Raw genomic sequence first — 17,417 nt, 5'->3', positions numbered from 1 at the left:
GTTCACATATTGTTAAAGATTGATTATTAAAACATATCTATTCAACTTTATTAATGAAATGAATTCACTGAGTCGACAAAAGTATAAAATTGTTTGTATATTTTTATGTATAGAGTTTCGCGTTTAATAAAATATAATCCAAAAACCAGTTGGGCCATACAATGCTGTAGGTACTACAAATAATTTGATTGTTAGAGAAGAAACAAATAAAATAACATTATTTATTATTTACATTGTTGCTTTGAACATAATTCAGCAGAAAGTTGGGAACGGAGTGTCTTAACTGTCTGTGTCACTAGGTTCCCTCTGCCTACCCTGCTGTGCGCGGGATTCAGTGTGAAGCTGATGTTTTTAAGTCACAAATGTTTTTTAAAAATAATTGCTCAAATTTAAAAGTATGTTAAACATACAATAGCTTCTTCTTAAGGCAAAACGCGACTTGGTGGTCATTTTGTATAGATGAAAAGGTATTTTTTCTGTCTCCATTATTATGACTCCAATGAATTAAAAGTTAAATTAGCTTTTCGTTATAAAGCGTACATGTAACTGGCATAATATATTTCAGGGATGGGTTTTTAAACGGGTGCAACGAAGTTCAAAATGGTCGTAGCAATGGGAATCCGATTACAGGGATTGCGGTTTAAATCGGTTCCGCTCTTGAAAAACGGTTCTAGTTCAGCTCTAAATTGAAAAGCCGTATGAGATCTTATTTCTTTTTTACGGCCTCATTTATATTGCTTGAGCAATATAAAATTTTATTTTATTTTTATTTGAATAAAAGAGCATTAGGGTAATGTGAAGATCTGATTTTGGTTCATGTGGCAGTTCTATCTGGAAGTGGTGGTTTTTGTTTTTGAAATTTTCAACGACTATCAAGTTATAATTAATTGATATTGTTTGTATTTTTTTTCACTATTATAATTATTATTTTTAATTAATTAATTTCAATATTTATAATGTTAAAAGCATATAGTAGTTTTATCATAAATTAATCAGTAATTTAAACAATTGGTTTACTTAATTTGAATAGTCAGTAGCAACATACTAACACTATTATCGACATTTAGATATGTAATTAGGTAGGGGTATTAAAATATTCATTATGTCGTAATTGTATTAGAATAAATAATGTTTGAAATAGATTGTTTGAAAAAAAAATTCGTTTGCATAATTTTTAGAGTTCCGTAGCCGATTGGCAGAAAACGGAATCCTTATACATTTGCATTGTCTGTCAGTTGCCTTTGCCACTATTCCGAAATTATTAGGAATATGTACACTATTCTGTAAACTATAGTGACTTTAGATACACCACGTGTGTGGGCACATGGAACCAAATATATACAAAATCAAATTTAAATATATAATTTAAATATAATATATATATATATATTTACAGATAAATATTTAAAAACTACATTAAGGTTCCCTAAATAATTTTTTCTCAATGTTTTAATCATTTGGAACTTGGAAGATAGACACTTCTAAAGTACTCAACCCGTGTATCCCCTTAGTTTAGCTTTAGTGTATATTTTTATAAAAAATATACACTAAAGCTAAACTAGTTTGAAAAAGATATAAATAAACAAAAAAAGCATCACAAAACATATATGTATTGTTGTCGTAGTTTTAAATGACACGAAAAGAGCGTATACGAATGCAAATTTAAGTTTGTCAACCTTTATAAGTTATGCTTCTCGTTGACCTATATGATACAACTTGTACGGAATATCGAGTTCGACTCGCAGTTGGCCGGTTTTTTCCTATTAAAGAAGATATATTCCGTATTTTATTTAAAAATAAATATTTCTAGAAGTCCGTCTTGATTTAGTATTCGTGTAGCTATTGCTTTGTGCTGTTCAATAAATATCTCTTGACTTTAATTAATTATATTGTAAGTGTCATACAAAATAGCCAGTTGTGACGCAGGGCACAAAATGTGACTGTAAACATGACTGGTTCTAGGTTCGATCCCGATCCATTCGAGGAAATGAAATATCTACATAAATGTATATTTTCATTTATTCGCTCTGTTGTCGAGGAAAAGAGCGACATTGACTCCCGCCACTTAACATGCAATGTTTATGGAACAAAGGAACATAGTGCTTTAACACTATATACGTTATATAAAATAACGATATTTTTCAACAAATATAAGTATCGATTTTATGGATACGATCTTGTTCTTGTTTCGAGGTTACTAAGTGCTGAAACTTCAGTATACTTGTTGCGTACAAAGGAGCTTAGCTAAGAGTGCTTGACGAGAGATTGCGGGGTGAAAGGTATGTGCTAATAGGTTTACGACGTTGCCCTTGTTAGAAAATCATTTTACGAACTAAACGAAAGTAATCAATTTATTATTATGTGATATAATAGTACAAAAATTACTATGTTTAATTTTTTATTTAATTATATGGAATGAGGTACTTTTTACACTATGTTTTTATTTTAATTTACTTAGAATTATTTACTTTGAAAGAAAATAACTATTTTATTAGTGTTGCTTGCTAAATATGTAAAAAATACCCTTTTGACGTGCCAAATTTAAACACAAATTTGCTTATACTAAGCAAAGTTACATACATACATATGCAAGCCCCAGCTGTGCTAGGACTTAACCAAGTTACTAAACCCGTGTTCCTTATTAAATATTCGATATAGACGGAATTAGAGTAATTTACCTCGAGCTAAATACGTGTCTGCGAAGCGTCTAGATAAATACGGTTCTGTCGTGAACGTTCATAGACAACAATCGGATTATCTCCGACTTGAACGAACTAATGATTTTAGTTCTAACGCTGAATAGAATGAAAATTCCCTATAGAATATATGTTTAAAACTTCTTAAAGTATATAGTGTCTTGTTCTTAGAAAATTATTAATTTAAATTGTAAATAAAAATAATAAATCGCAAAATTGTATCCCGCACATAGCAGGCTAGTCAGAGGGAACCTGGAAACCTATTGTTAAGACACTCCGTTCCCATTAAGACACTTTCGTTTCCCAAAGTTGAGTAGAGGAAATCAACACCGGAAAGATTTACTTTTGTTAAAACAAGTCTTTCTAGTTTAGTTAAACTAGTTTTGAAAGTTAAAAATCTCATGAGCATATGTACTCATACATATTTCCTGCTGATGCTTTCAAATTGAATGCAAGAAACAGAAATCAGAAATACTTCTTCAGGAAACTTTTAACAAGCAACGTTAGGATTTTTCTTAATTGTGAAAATGTGAAGGATCGATGTTTTACTGCGTGAGGTTAAAATTGAGGGGGATGATTACTTATCACTACACTATGTGAGATTAATCTGCCTTCCAATTGTTTACAATTATATATGTAGGTATATATTATATTTTTATCTTATATTAAAGTATATCATATTTAAATTTGTATTATAAATTCTATTTATCCTAGTCAAGGTTTCACATAGATGTTAATCTTTTAAAACAATATGTTCGTTATCATAAAGCTAGTCCTGGTGCAGAAGCATAAGCGTATGACTGTTAACGAAGGTTGTGAGTTTGATCCTCTTTTAATTTCAAGATACCTTGATAATTGTCTTTCACAGCATATCAAAAAAAGATTTTAGAAAGACATTTTAGAAGATATCGGGACAGTAGAATGAGCCGCAATTAAAAATTAGTTTTATATAATATATAATAGTTATATAATATATAAATAATATTGTTTTATTTTAATATTACCTTTTTACTTACACAAAGTTAAATAATTTAATATATAAGTTTGAAAACGTATAACATGTCTGCACGTAAAAAGAAAAGCGCTCTATATTCTAACTTACGTATAAACTTATTTCATATGCTATAACTAATCTTGTCAGCCAGTGCATCTGAAAACTCAGCTAATATCAAAACAGTATTCATGATATGTAGCGAACACTATGAGAAAGTTGGTACGTGCAGTTAGTTGTCTAATGATACAACATGGTTTGTTAGACTGCAGTTTAAGATGCAGTCCCCACTTTCAGCCGAATTCTGGGGGAATTGTGTGTTTCTTATATTAGATACTATTGTGTTTTTCGAAGGTTTCTTTTATAACTATTTATTTTTTAGTTTCACGCTCTATTCAGTTCATAGCAGGGTAGATTGAACGGAATTTGGACTTAAGACAATTCCGTTCCCCACTTTTCCGTCGAATTCTGAAGAAATTGCGTGTTGAACGCAACTCAACACCGCGTTTTTCCTTGTTATCAGAACAAGAAAAATATTAATAATAATAAATATAAGCAATGTACATAATACTAAATTTATTACAGTATATCAACTAAAGGAAAAAATATTAGATTATATTACTACGGCTTAAAGTAAATATTTAATGATGTACAATTGAGAAAAATATCTTTTCTATAGCACTTACACAGCCCATAGTGGTTAAGTAAGAGACTTCAGTTCATAAATCACGAAGCGAAACAAATTGTAATCGAATGAAACGGGTCAGCCGGGTTCAGGACGTGGAGAAGAGGGCTATGGTGGTTGTTTGATTGACGACCTGGGATGTAATATAAGTCAATGTAATGGCTAATATTGGAAAAATATGATAAGACTTGCTTATTTCATATTTTTAACGATATTATGATCAAAATAGAATATATTTCTGGTCTATAAATGTGAAAGGTTAAGTAAAGCGTTAGTATTGATACTATACGTGTGGGTGGGCTGGTGATCCTTAGAGTTTTGTATGAAAATCGGCATTTTCCATATAAAGTTGAGGATCAATTTATGATTATATATTTTTTTTACTTTATGATACTTTCATAAGGCTAAGCATAGAAATGAAAAGATACATGATGTGGGTTCTATTTAGTAGATATTAAAGAGGAATACAAGAATAATAATAACACAAGAATAATTATTATAATTATATATCTTTTATAATTCGTTATTCTCTCTTTCACCACGTAGAGATCATAGATTCATAGTTATATATTAAAAATAGATATTAAACAACATAATTAAACTATTATTTCATTTGTGTATCTTTTCACCTGGTGAAAATCTACTTGGTAAACCTGTTAAGCTGAAATATTTCTCTGTTTCCTAAAGAAAATGTCCATTTTATTTGCAACTGGGCATGGTTGCAAAACATCTGCTTTATTAAAAAATATATATACAATAGATATAGAAATAAGCTAAGAGAAATTGTTCACAGCACGAACATAAATCTTCATCAACATGCAGAGATGTGCGCTAATATAATAACTGGTGCGCACAAGTAGCGTCTGTACATGGTAAAGGGAATATAACCTACATTTTAAAATAAATTTGTATGGAGGCAGTATTAAAAATCTACAGAAATAATGATAGAATAAGCTAGAATACGAATAGTTGAAAGGTCAATGTTAATTCTATAATATTTCTATTTTAGGATATGAGAAAAAGAAACTACGCTGTCTCCCTTGGTTTGATTTTATAAAATATTTTATAGAGGAATTACATATTTTATGTGTGATTTAATCTATATATATAAAATCGAAAGGTCACTCACTCATCACGAAATCTCAGAAACTACAAGTGCTAGGAATCTCAAATTTTGCATAGGAGTTATTTATAGTACGTAGGTGCTCGCTAAGACGGGCATTTGCAATATTCGACTTCTAAGGGGTTGTTTTTGGGGTCGAAAGTTTGTATGAAACTACGTTACTACAAATGCTAGGAGTCTCAAATTTTGCATAGACGTCACTAGGACGTAGTCATGGAGACAGAAATTAATAATAACGTAGTTCACACGGGCGAAACCGCGGGCGGGCCGCTAGTATAATATAAATAAACATTATAAAAAATACCTATCACAAATATTCTTAACAATAGAGAGTTATATAGAATGCAGACTAAATATAATAGAAACATCTATATGGTAAATTGGTAATTTATGGACAGAAGATATATTGTGATTGGACTTACCCTTGGATAACTGCAAAGGGGCGAAGTCGATCGTAGAGTCAGTCGTTTTTGTAATCTACTCTTGACCTTCCAAGTTCCTCCGTATTTCTTAATATTATTAGTTTATTTACGCATGTCTGCTATAATATTTTATTTGTCTATGTTGTTTTATTTAACACAATTTTCTTTGTATATATCGAACGTTTATATTAAGACTTATATAAATTTATCAACTATCCTAGATCGAGCTTAGAGTTATAATAGAAGAAAAAATAAAAAACTGCATACATCAATACAGATACAGATATATTTATTTTCCTATCTGTCACTAATTATTGCCATTGTGTTGCTTCGAATAAGGTGTAACGAGTGGGACTGGGAGTTTATTGTGACCGGTGACGGAGCAGTTCTACTGGGGCGAAGGCGAGAGGGTCACTTTGGCACGATCAGTACTACGTTTTTGTTAATAGCTCTCGAACTCGTCTGCTAAACTTTTAGCGATTATTATGTTTTGAACAGTTTATGACCTGTTGAAATATCAACAATGCTTGCCAACCCTTTTGAAGGGTTATTGAACGAGGGTCCCGCTGATTATATACTTGACATTAGAATAAAAATTGTTATTATGTTTCTTAGACATCTTAAATCAATACGTAAAATTAAACATAACGTAGATAATATAAATAAAAAATATATGAGTACTTTACTTACTTTTCTAACTAAATAATGTTTATGAGATGAAGAGATGTGCAACAAAAAAGATGCAATATTATATTTGTACTCGTATAACAAAAACATTGAAATATTAAAATTTAAAACTTATTTTTTTTATCTGTACTTATTTTTTCTAAAAATAAAATGTCATATATTGTTCATACGAGATTTCGTTATTAATATTACTTAGGTATATAAATTTAATTAATTGTTAAGTGTATCCAAAAAATATGAAAATATATATTTTTTTTCATTATGATTTAATATAGGGTGCTGTTACATTACGAGTATGTCAGCAACGATAACGCAGGCGACTTACTATTTGCATCTACTGCCATTACCTTTTATTTTATTATTTTTTTATAACTTTCTTTCGCCCTTAACTTGCGGCATATTGTAGTCCCTTCACAAAGGGCAGTATACCGGAGGGCGACGACAACCCTAAACAGAAAGGGCTCCGAGAGAAAACTTCGGCTGTCCTTTTGTCGGGAATCTCATAGAAGTTAGTTCGGGCCTAATGCGTATAGGGAATTATTTTATCGGAGCGACGACGGAACAGAGAGACATGTATTGATTGTACATTATATTTTATTCAGTAGCATAATCGTTGTTTAATACTTTTATAAAAATTTTTCGTTCATTTATACACAAATACCGAGCCACAGATATTTCTTAACATTTGTACCGTTAATATATTTTTTCACTATTGAAGAAAAAAAGAAAGAAAAAAAATGCGACTGAGATTATTAAATAACACAATAAATGATAATAATTTACTAAAAAAATATATATATTATTTGCCACACACGACGATTGTGGGTTCAATTTCCACTCAGGGGAACGCGGCAAGGCACTGAGTTGAGACCCGCCACCCAACATACAATACCTCAAGAAAAGGCTCGGTGTAAAGTTGGGAACGCAAGTAACTTAATGGAGTGGGAAGTATCTTAATATTATATTCTCAGGTTCCTTTTGCCTAACCACTACGTGCAGGATACAGCGTGAAGCTAAAAAAATAAAAGATAACGCAAGTATAAAAATATATATAATTTTTATTTAAAGAATATTTCCTATAATAATGTGTGCTCTAATAGTAGGTAATATTAAAAAGTAGAATGATTTTCCTTTACAATAGTCATCCTGGCTCGTCGAGCTATTTTAAAAATATCACGTAGGCAGTAGTGGATTATTGAGAGGATTATTGCAACAAGTATATTATAATGAGAAAAGTTATTGGAAAAATTGCTGTATTAAGTAGCTTATATGAAAAATAGCTTATTGATATATATAGTTAATTATATATCTAAGATAAAAATAATAAATAAATTTCGATAAAAGGATTTAGGGATATTTTGCATTAAAAAAACCAAATAACACGTTTAAAATAGTTTAATAGGTAAATGTGTGCCAAATATTGATTTACGCGTATTATATGTAGTAATAATAACAAGAATAAACCTAATTTCTTACTATTAGCTAATTTATAGCGCTATGTAGAGCGAGTCAGAAGCGAGGAGCGACGGGTGGCGTGGCGCCCCGGTGTGTGAGAGACGCGCTGACGTCACGGCGCAAGCGCACTACGATACTCCTTGAGCACAGACTATGGAGATACAGAAGATTAATATTTATTTTTATGACTACTTATTTCTAGCAAATGTTTCTCGATAAAAATATTTTATTAGTTAAAGTTGTAAAAAAATATTTCGATATAGTAAGAATAAGATTAAAATTTAGTTTTAATTAATAATTACTTTATATACGAACTTTTCACTTCATAGTTATATAAGAATTATTTGTGGTCTTGATGACGTTAGTATTATAATACTACGATTTTAAAAAAAATCCTTTACTTACATTTTTAAATTATATAATATTTTAGAATTTATAAGATATACTAACTAATAACCTAACCTACAGGAAGATTACTCGGTTATCAATTTACTTTTAATATTAATTTATTTTTAATCACCTTAAATAGAATAAATTTCAGAGGATAAAAAAATATATATATTTTAAATAAAAAATAATTCCTTTAATACTTGCCACCAAAACCACATACACCATAAACACACAACAAATTAAAAAAAAAAAACAAAATAAAAAAGCCAATTAATAAACCATAGATTGATCTAAACATTCAGCGTACACTGTGCCTCTCAGTCCGCGTCCGCGTCGGCACCGGGGCCGCCAGTCGAGTCACTCGCGCGAGCTACGCGCACGCTACGAGCCGCTACGAGACGCCCCGTAGCCGCGCTCCTCACCCTCCGTTCCTCCGTTTTTCGCGTGTCCGTATACCTGTGTCCGTATGACCAAACTATATACTAGAATTGTCCATTTGGCTGTGTCAGTGCTTATATTAAAAGGATTGTAAAGGAATAAAGGTGGGTGATAGAATTATAACGTAGTAATGTTGTATCAGACTTTTCGAATGTCAAGGACACAAATATTGATCAAATGTGTGTTACACTGCGTTATAGTCTTGTGTTTATTTAAAAATGAGCTAAGATTTTGACCTTGACACCAACGAGAACGCTTTTTCTCGGAATAATATGAAATAGAAATAATAAAGACGATATTAAAAGTAATGCGACAAAGGAATTGATATTCGAAGTGGGTTCGGAATAATTTATAAGGAAAGATGCCAGTCGGCGTTACAAGTATCATAAATATAATATGTTTCGAGTTTATATTTAGCAAAATGTAGGTTTTCTCCTGTATTTCGTTAATTTATTTCGTTTCATATGCCTGTTTTTATAGGACAATAAACAAAGATTACGTTTGGGACCGTAAAAGCTGAGAAGAGGACGCTCAGTCAGTGAATAGAAAAAAGTCTCATTTTTTAAATTTTGTTTGTGATATGAGGTCTGAAGTAATTATAATAATGGTTCTTCATGCTGTTTTTAAGGCTCCATGTTAATGGCGTCGTAGCTGGCTTTCATTTGTTCAATATTGTTAATGGATTGCTTGTTGACACGAAAAAATCTAAAGCGGCTTTGGTATTCCCGGATCAATTAATAAGTAATGACTTATTTTTAGTAGAAAAGAAATTGGTATTAATTTATATTCTACTATGAAAAAATTTAAATTTTAAAAAGAAACGGAGAACAGTTACATAGAAAATTATATTAATTTGGATTGCTATATCCATACCGACGTAAGAGTAAATAATAATGGAAAAAATACTTTTTTTAATTAAACAAGACGATTATAGGGTGGAATAAAACTAAAAGAGAATTATATGGTGTTCCGAGCCCAAGCGAGCCAAAAGAAATATTTGCATACGCCTCTTCGTATTAAAATCATGTGCTCTTTTTATACTTTGAACCAGCTTTAGGGGTTAGGTTAATTAGTATACTGTAGAATTTTTGGGTTTTTTTATAATATTGTATAATTAAGTGATGGGGAATGAAAGAGTTTTAATGGGAACAGAGTGTCATAACACTAAGTTCCCAGATTTTCACTGCCTGCTCTGCGGGATACAGATTGTAGCTGATAAAATAATATAATAATACTCTGTCAAATTACAAGCTATTATTGCATATTTTTTTTACCATACATAGTAATATCTACTCGTATATTACTATAATATAAATTCATTTTATTTTATATACCGTAGAATAATAAATAATTTCCTACACATTCAATTCAATTTTCATTTCCAATTGCTGCAAACATTTTTGGACCACATTTTAAATGTAACCCTGTCGCGTTCATGGTTGGCTGAATATTAAACCATCGGTTGTACTGTTGACTGAATTCAACAGTTAATAAAGTAATACTAAAAATTACGTAAATTATTACTGTTTAAAGTATATTAAAAGCACGTCATAGAATTCTATCACTCAACACGTTTCCAGAATTCGGTGGAAAGTGGGGAACGAAGTGTCTTAACACTAGATTCTCTCTGCCTACCGTGTTGTGTACAGAATACAGAATTAACATTAATTTTTAATCTAAATAAGCACATGTAGATTACCGGAAGCACGCTCGAGTAGCACAGCGCGAGAGTCCTTTGAGGATATGATTCCTTCGCAGATGTGGCCGCTAACCTATATACTCGACTGGCAACCAACAATGCATGCATTGTTGTGTTCCTTGCGGAGGGTGATTGTGATTGTGTCAGTGTTATTACAGACTAGCGGAAGTCGGCTTTGTTGACGGTCTCGCTTAAACGTCTACACCTACATTCTGTTTATTGTTGTTATTATCTTTATATATTACGGTAAGATTAGGTTGAGGTCACTCATGGCGCACGAGCGTGGGATTGAAAACGTGTCAGGTTATGGGTTCGATTTCTAGTCGAGGAAATGAAATATTTAATATTTCCATTGCATCGCTCTGGTGTTGAGGCAGAGTGCAGCTTTGAATTTCGGTTATGAGTTTCGAATTCAACGAAAAGAGGAAAACGGAAGTATATAAGTGGGAACGTGGTATCTTATCACTAGGTTCCCAGCTTACCTCTGCCTACCCTCCTTCCCCCTGCCTTGTGCAAGATGCAGTTGTGAAGCTGAAAAAATATATTTATAATATTACGTTCATTATAACATATTTAAAAATCTTGGGGGCATTTGTGGGGCACTGGGAAAGAAACATAATGGTATTCATGATGGTGGTAGCTTTATTCTCATTCATAAATTTAAATTATAGTTAACCATAATCGTTTAAATCATAATATTTCAGACTTACGCTAATATAAGTACTTAAAATTAATCACTTGATTTAAATGACATAATAATTAATGCTAAGTAATGCTAAGTAATTATATGTCTAAGTTTTAGTGTACGTACGTAAGCAGCTTAAGTAACAATTTACATTAAATAATAGATAGAAACATGTCTATTGAACTTTATTCAGACGTCTTCGTTTCACTACATCTCGGCCGCAGCCAAATAAATTATTTATTAAGGTTCAAGTTACGTTTAGCGATAACGATTTCTTTCTAAGTACTGTCTTATAAGTATGTAGTTTCAATTATTTGACAATACGTGACAATACGTAATATTAAGGCACTATAAAAATATATTGAGAAACATTTAAAATATTATCACTTAATTACAGTGTCTGATTGTTAACGGGACGGTTCTAGGTTCGATTGTCATTCTGAGAAATGAATTATTATTAATTGATTATTATGGTAGAAAGTTAAGTTTGTGGTATTCACTCATTTTGAAAGAACTAAAAAAGAAATGTTCGAACATAAACTAAAAATTGAACATTTATACGTACACATTTTATAAAAATATAGTTTTTAGCATTATAATTATTATTTTACGAATTATCTATAAATTTAATTTTTTGGATTTTTTCTCCTTATTTGTAATGCAAAGTTCTTATTTCATACCAAATATTATAGTTGTAGGTTCAAGGGAAGTACCCTGTAGAATTTGATTACGTGGCGAACTTCATATAAAATGCAGTTTTGCTACATAAATTCGTTCGATGCATAAATGCTCGTAGCTTTTGATTACGTTGATTTAAAAGCTTTTTTTTGGGGCTTGGAACTGTTAATTTAAATATTTGATATTATTTTAAACTCGATACCTTGTTACAATGTTAAGATAATTGAATGGTTTTGATAGATGGACAGACAGACAACAAAGTGATCCTATATAGGATTATGTACGTTTATTCCTTTTGAGGTACGAAACCCTTAAAATTATAATAAATTCTAATAAAATGTTTCACAGTTTTAATATTATTTATAGATAGACAGTTATTGTAATTAAGAAAAAACTATGATTAACTAAACTTTTTTTACATATGCTATGTTAAGTAAGTATATAAATACGAATGTAACACCATTCTCTATAGTATCCTTTTCCATGAGCAGAATTTGAAGCTATCTCTATATTCTTTGTATAAAGAACGTCAGATTGATGCAGAGAAGGCAGACACCATAATGACTTCTGTTCAATCCATTACATTTCAATCTATTTCGGTAAAATGTTTAACCAGTGAAATCGATTGACATGATACTAGACAATGCTGTCCTCGTTCTTGGAAATTGAATGTATCCATTAATTGAAGACAAAGCCGCTACCTTTTAGCTATCAATGGTCGTACTTGGCTTGACGCCGCGCGCCGGAGCTATCACAGCTCGAACGGAATGAATACACGAACTAAGTAAATACTCGTACAGCTTTTATAACTGATTTGATAGATCTTAAATCCTTCAAATCACTATATATTTAATAAATTTAAACTTCGTAGCCCAGAAGTAATTGAAATTCATTCTTATACTCATTTTATTATATTTGAAGAGTTTTTTATACATTTAGAGCAGTAATATAATTTTCGCTTTTTTATAGGATTTTCGTGGTACAATTAGGGCTCCATTGAAACTTTAGTGCTTCCAAAGATCAAATGGTATTGGAATAGTTCTTTCAAAGAACACAATACAGGTCGATTTGTGCCTACGTACACGCCTTGCTAGCTCAAATGGAAACGTTCCGTCGACTCATCGTCTATGAATTGAGTTTCTTTCTATCTCCTATTTCAACAGTAGGAAATATTTGTTTTAAAAACAAGATTATTTACTAATAGTGTTAATAATAAACGTGTAACTATTTTAATAGCCTATCAGATACTATAATATACCAATACATATAATAAGGTAAAGGAAACAAGGTTAAAATAACAACTTATAATATAAGTCCTATTCGTATAAAAAACCAAGAAATTCGATAAAAATGGTATTATTTTCTTTTAAAATAGAACACGTTTTGTAGCTTTTGTTCGCGTCGCGTATAAAAGTTAAGAATGCTATTGTGAAATAATACCCATACTGTTTAATATGAATTGCTTCTTTGAAGTTCAAATAACGTTTCCCGTATAAAAGTGTTTGTATCCCTTCTTAAATAAAAACATCTTTTGGTAATATGGTTCAAAGATCACTCACTTTATGTTAAGGATAAATGTCACAATATGAAACAAACTTCTTATATGGTACGTTTTCCTGGTTGAAGCTTAAATAACAATTTTCGTAAGAATTGTTTTTAGTAATAATAAAGGACTTCGATAAAAACGGCTTATTTTCCATCTTTTTATAGTTATACTGTATTGAAAGTTTTAGATGTGTTTTTATTATAATAATATTAGGAGTCGGGTATAAAGAGTAGTATATATAAAAGACTGAAAAAATCGTCTAAATTGTGGTTGCTGGTGGCAATGCTGCGTATCGGTCGGCAACCAGTTTGAATAGTTATCATTAAGTTGTCATATCCTTCATGTGAATTAATATAATTACATATATAAAATCTATAAATTAAAATAATTTATAATGATTATATACATGGTGGCGTTTTATTTTACAACGATAATTTTATTATTAATTTAGTTTGAAAAAAATCATTTTTTTATTTATAAAGCTACACTACAGGCTACAGGCTTTTATAGAGTACTTAAAACTGTGGTTTCATTTAAAGTGGAGATAACAAAAACACTCTGTATATTTTCCATCTTTATAAAAGTAAGTTACTACTTTTGATTTCTAATAATATGCTAGTTTGTCCTATTAATAACAGTAACTTATTTTAATTTTGGCTATTGAATTAAATGCTTAACTAACGTGATTAATTATGGAATGAATTAATAATATACACCGCTTATTGCTATAGAGAAAGTAAAGATAATCCTAGCGGATTCCGAAACGATATTGTGCGACAAAACAGTAGAGCTCCGAGGTGACAATTGTGTTCAATTTATCTTCTTTCACGTTGAAATAAGAGACGAGTCAGCATCGAACTGAGAAATAGAAGATATGGTTCATCTCAAACTTTTTAGTCTTATAAAAACACGTATGTATTATTTAACCAATGCTATAGTTATTTTATGAAAATAACTATACTTATTAAGTAGCAATTGAGAAATTAAAAATTTGTTTGTTTAGATATTGTTTAAATTTTTTATTACTATTATCTGTTGTTGAGTTGATTTCTTTATTATTAATAAATATGTAAATAATTTTATTGTATTTTTTCAATTTTAAACTATAAATTATAATGTTAAAAGATAGACATTCTTTTATGTCTTTTTATTAGAAGTTATTTATATATAGATATTGGCGTATAAATAAAACTTGCGAGGCCATGATTATTTTAAATGTCGCCAGAGGGAATGTTTTTCCGTGAATTTGACAATATTTTTACGTTAAGTGCCGTCAAGCTGGCATTTGGATGAAGATTGAAAAAGTTTTATCCCCCGAAGACATAACAAGTGTTTTAAAGATTTTGTATATCTGTGAGGTACCCGGGAATAGAAAGGACCGTCGTCAAATGTTGGCTTAATTCCTACTTGGATGTGAGTGTCAAAATATCTTTTGTTTTGAATATATCTATTATCTGAACTAATATTAAGCTGAAGACTTTGTTTGGTTGAACACACTAATCTCAGGAATCTACTGGCTTGTGAAGTGGTAATGTCTACTGGTTCACGATCATGTGGTTTATATTTCTATTGGATACTTCATTTGTTTCTATGTAACCCACTGTACCTGCAGTCAGCGTTACTTTTGACATTTAGAATGTGTCATGTGTCATACATACTTCTATGTTATTTCCATTTGTTTCTAGTCTAATATATAAACAAGAGTAACGCACATTTACAGTGCCCATACGATGCACAAGCTTTAAAATTTGAAAATAATTATGCCCCAAAGCACCTTTATGAGTTTGTCGAAACGATAATGGTTCTGATGTGCGGTGCGAAATACTATTGGTACTACGGTATATGATTATGACGATGACAGCCGCAAATTGGAGCTAATTTGGTATTTTAGACATTGATATTCGCGCCGATTATTTCCTACATCATTAGAGAAATTGTTTTCTAATTTCGCACATGGGGGCTTATTTGGCGTCTATTGCAGAATTAATTAGATAATAAATGCGGTATTGGCTTATTATAATGTTTAACCCATCTGTTGCTAGGCAACAGATTTAGAAGGTTAATTGTTTTAATATTCTGTGTAACGTTACGTAATCCAAATTAATTACCTAAAATTTTAAATGTTAATGGTACCCACTAACATCGGCTTTTTAAATTTTGGAGGCGTATTCGACCTCATGCATATAAACTGCTGCTTTTAAAAGACATTTGGTTACTTTTAAAAAAATAAATCCTTCTATCTTTTTGTGTCTCACATGTCTTTTATAAGTGATTTTTGGCTTTAAGCATTATAAATATGTATAACAATTTCACCTTTAGATTAGCAACTGTATCAGTAACTGAGATATAATGGAGAAAATATTTTTTTGTAAATCTTATTGGGATTATTTTTTTTGAGATTTGTCATATATTTTGTAAAACATGCAAATGTGAGTTTCTAAATCAATGTTTTAATAAAGCGTAGGCTTGCCATTACGGAACTAAGTACTTCGTGCCAATTGGAACACGTAATGCCCAATTGCCCCTGATCGCCCGCATATCGGTCGGTAGTTATATTATTTCTTTATCCATCCTATCCATAGCCATCCGTTCCCAATTTTCCACCCAATTCTGGAGGCATTGCGTGTTGAGCGGCGGAACTGAACGCCGCGCTTTGACCGAAGGAGATGGAAATATTACATAAATTTTTCATTTCCTCGAATGGTCATTGATACCACAACCTGTCGCTTTGTGGCTCTGCACCACGACTGCCCTCATATATTATTATTACTATTATTATTGAATTAAATACTGTCAGAATGTATTAACTTTCTTTACACCTGAATAAAAAATAATATTTTGTAAGTACCATCACGCCTCCGTCTCGTAGGATAAAGAATAATTATATTAATGTTTTCTTTGATCTTCCTTCTAGAACCTTACAAAGCCTGCACACGGAAATTTCATTCCATCGTCATTTGTATTTTCCGGGTTTTGTGAGACAAAGCGCGGTGTCAGGTTTTTATTCAAATGTTGTTGACCTGGAATGGTCTTTACACCGGCACACATACACATAATAATCAGCTTCCTGCCGTATCCCGCACACAGCAGGCTAGGCAGAGGGAACCTAGTGTTAAGACACTTCGTACTCTATTTTCCGCCGAATTCTAGAGGCATTGCATGTTGAGTGGCGGCACTCAACGCCACGTTTTGCTTGAACACCAGGTAACCTCCTGTACCTACAGCCAAGTTTACTTGGATACTGAGAAGGTATGTCATACGCAATTCTGAGCTTCTCCCTTTGATCGTTTGGACAAAGACGCGAGCAAAAGCTAGTATACTGTATAAAACAAATTGCATATAAACATTTATTTGATTTGATTTATAAAGGTAAATAAATATCTTTATATTTATTATTAATATAAAACAAAACGCACAATTGATATATCTACGTCAGAAATACATTGCTTAAAATGGCTCGTTACTTGTATATTCCTTTTAATTTCCTACCACGTCGCAAATTGATCGTTAATTTCCGATAATGCATTTTAAAGAAAAGAATGAAATGAGTGTTATTTTTTAAAAATGTTTATTTTTAATTATATAATTATTACCTGGGGCCGATTTTAAGAAACACTTTAAGAGCTTCTTTTTATTATAGACTCATAAGGGTCATAATCAGAAAAAGTGTCCTTTTTGTGTCTTTTCTTGTCCCGCTACTTTAATTGCGTTTTAAAAATACAATTTTAAAGATAATTTAAATATTTTGCCATTTACGATAAATTTATTTATTAACTTAAAGATTTTTGTAATATTTTAAATGTATTATGGCAAATAATAGTATTTGTTGTTAGTTGCAAAAAACCTTTCAAAATGCTTCCATACAATTTTTCGTGTCCCATTCACCACTTTACTTTTTAAGAATTGATTTGTTACGAATGTT

Source organism: Heliconius melpomene, chromosome 12, assembly GCF_056956725.1.
Source record: "Heliconius melpomene rosina isolate 202511_hmr_F chromosome 12, ASM5695672v1, whole genome shotgun sequence".
NCBI classification, from domain to species: Eukaryota; Metazoa; Arthropoda; class Insecta; order Lepidoptera; family Nymphalidae; genus Heliconius; species Heliconius melpomene.
Note: the sequence above shows the minus strand (reverse complement) of the source record.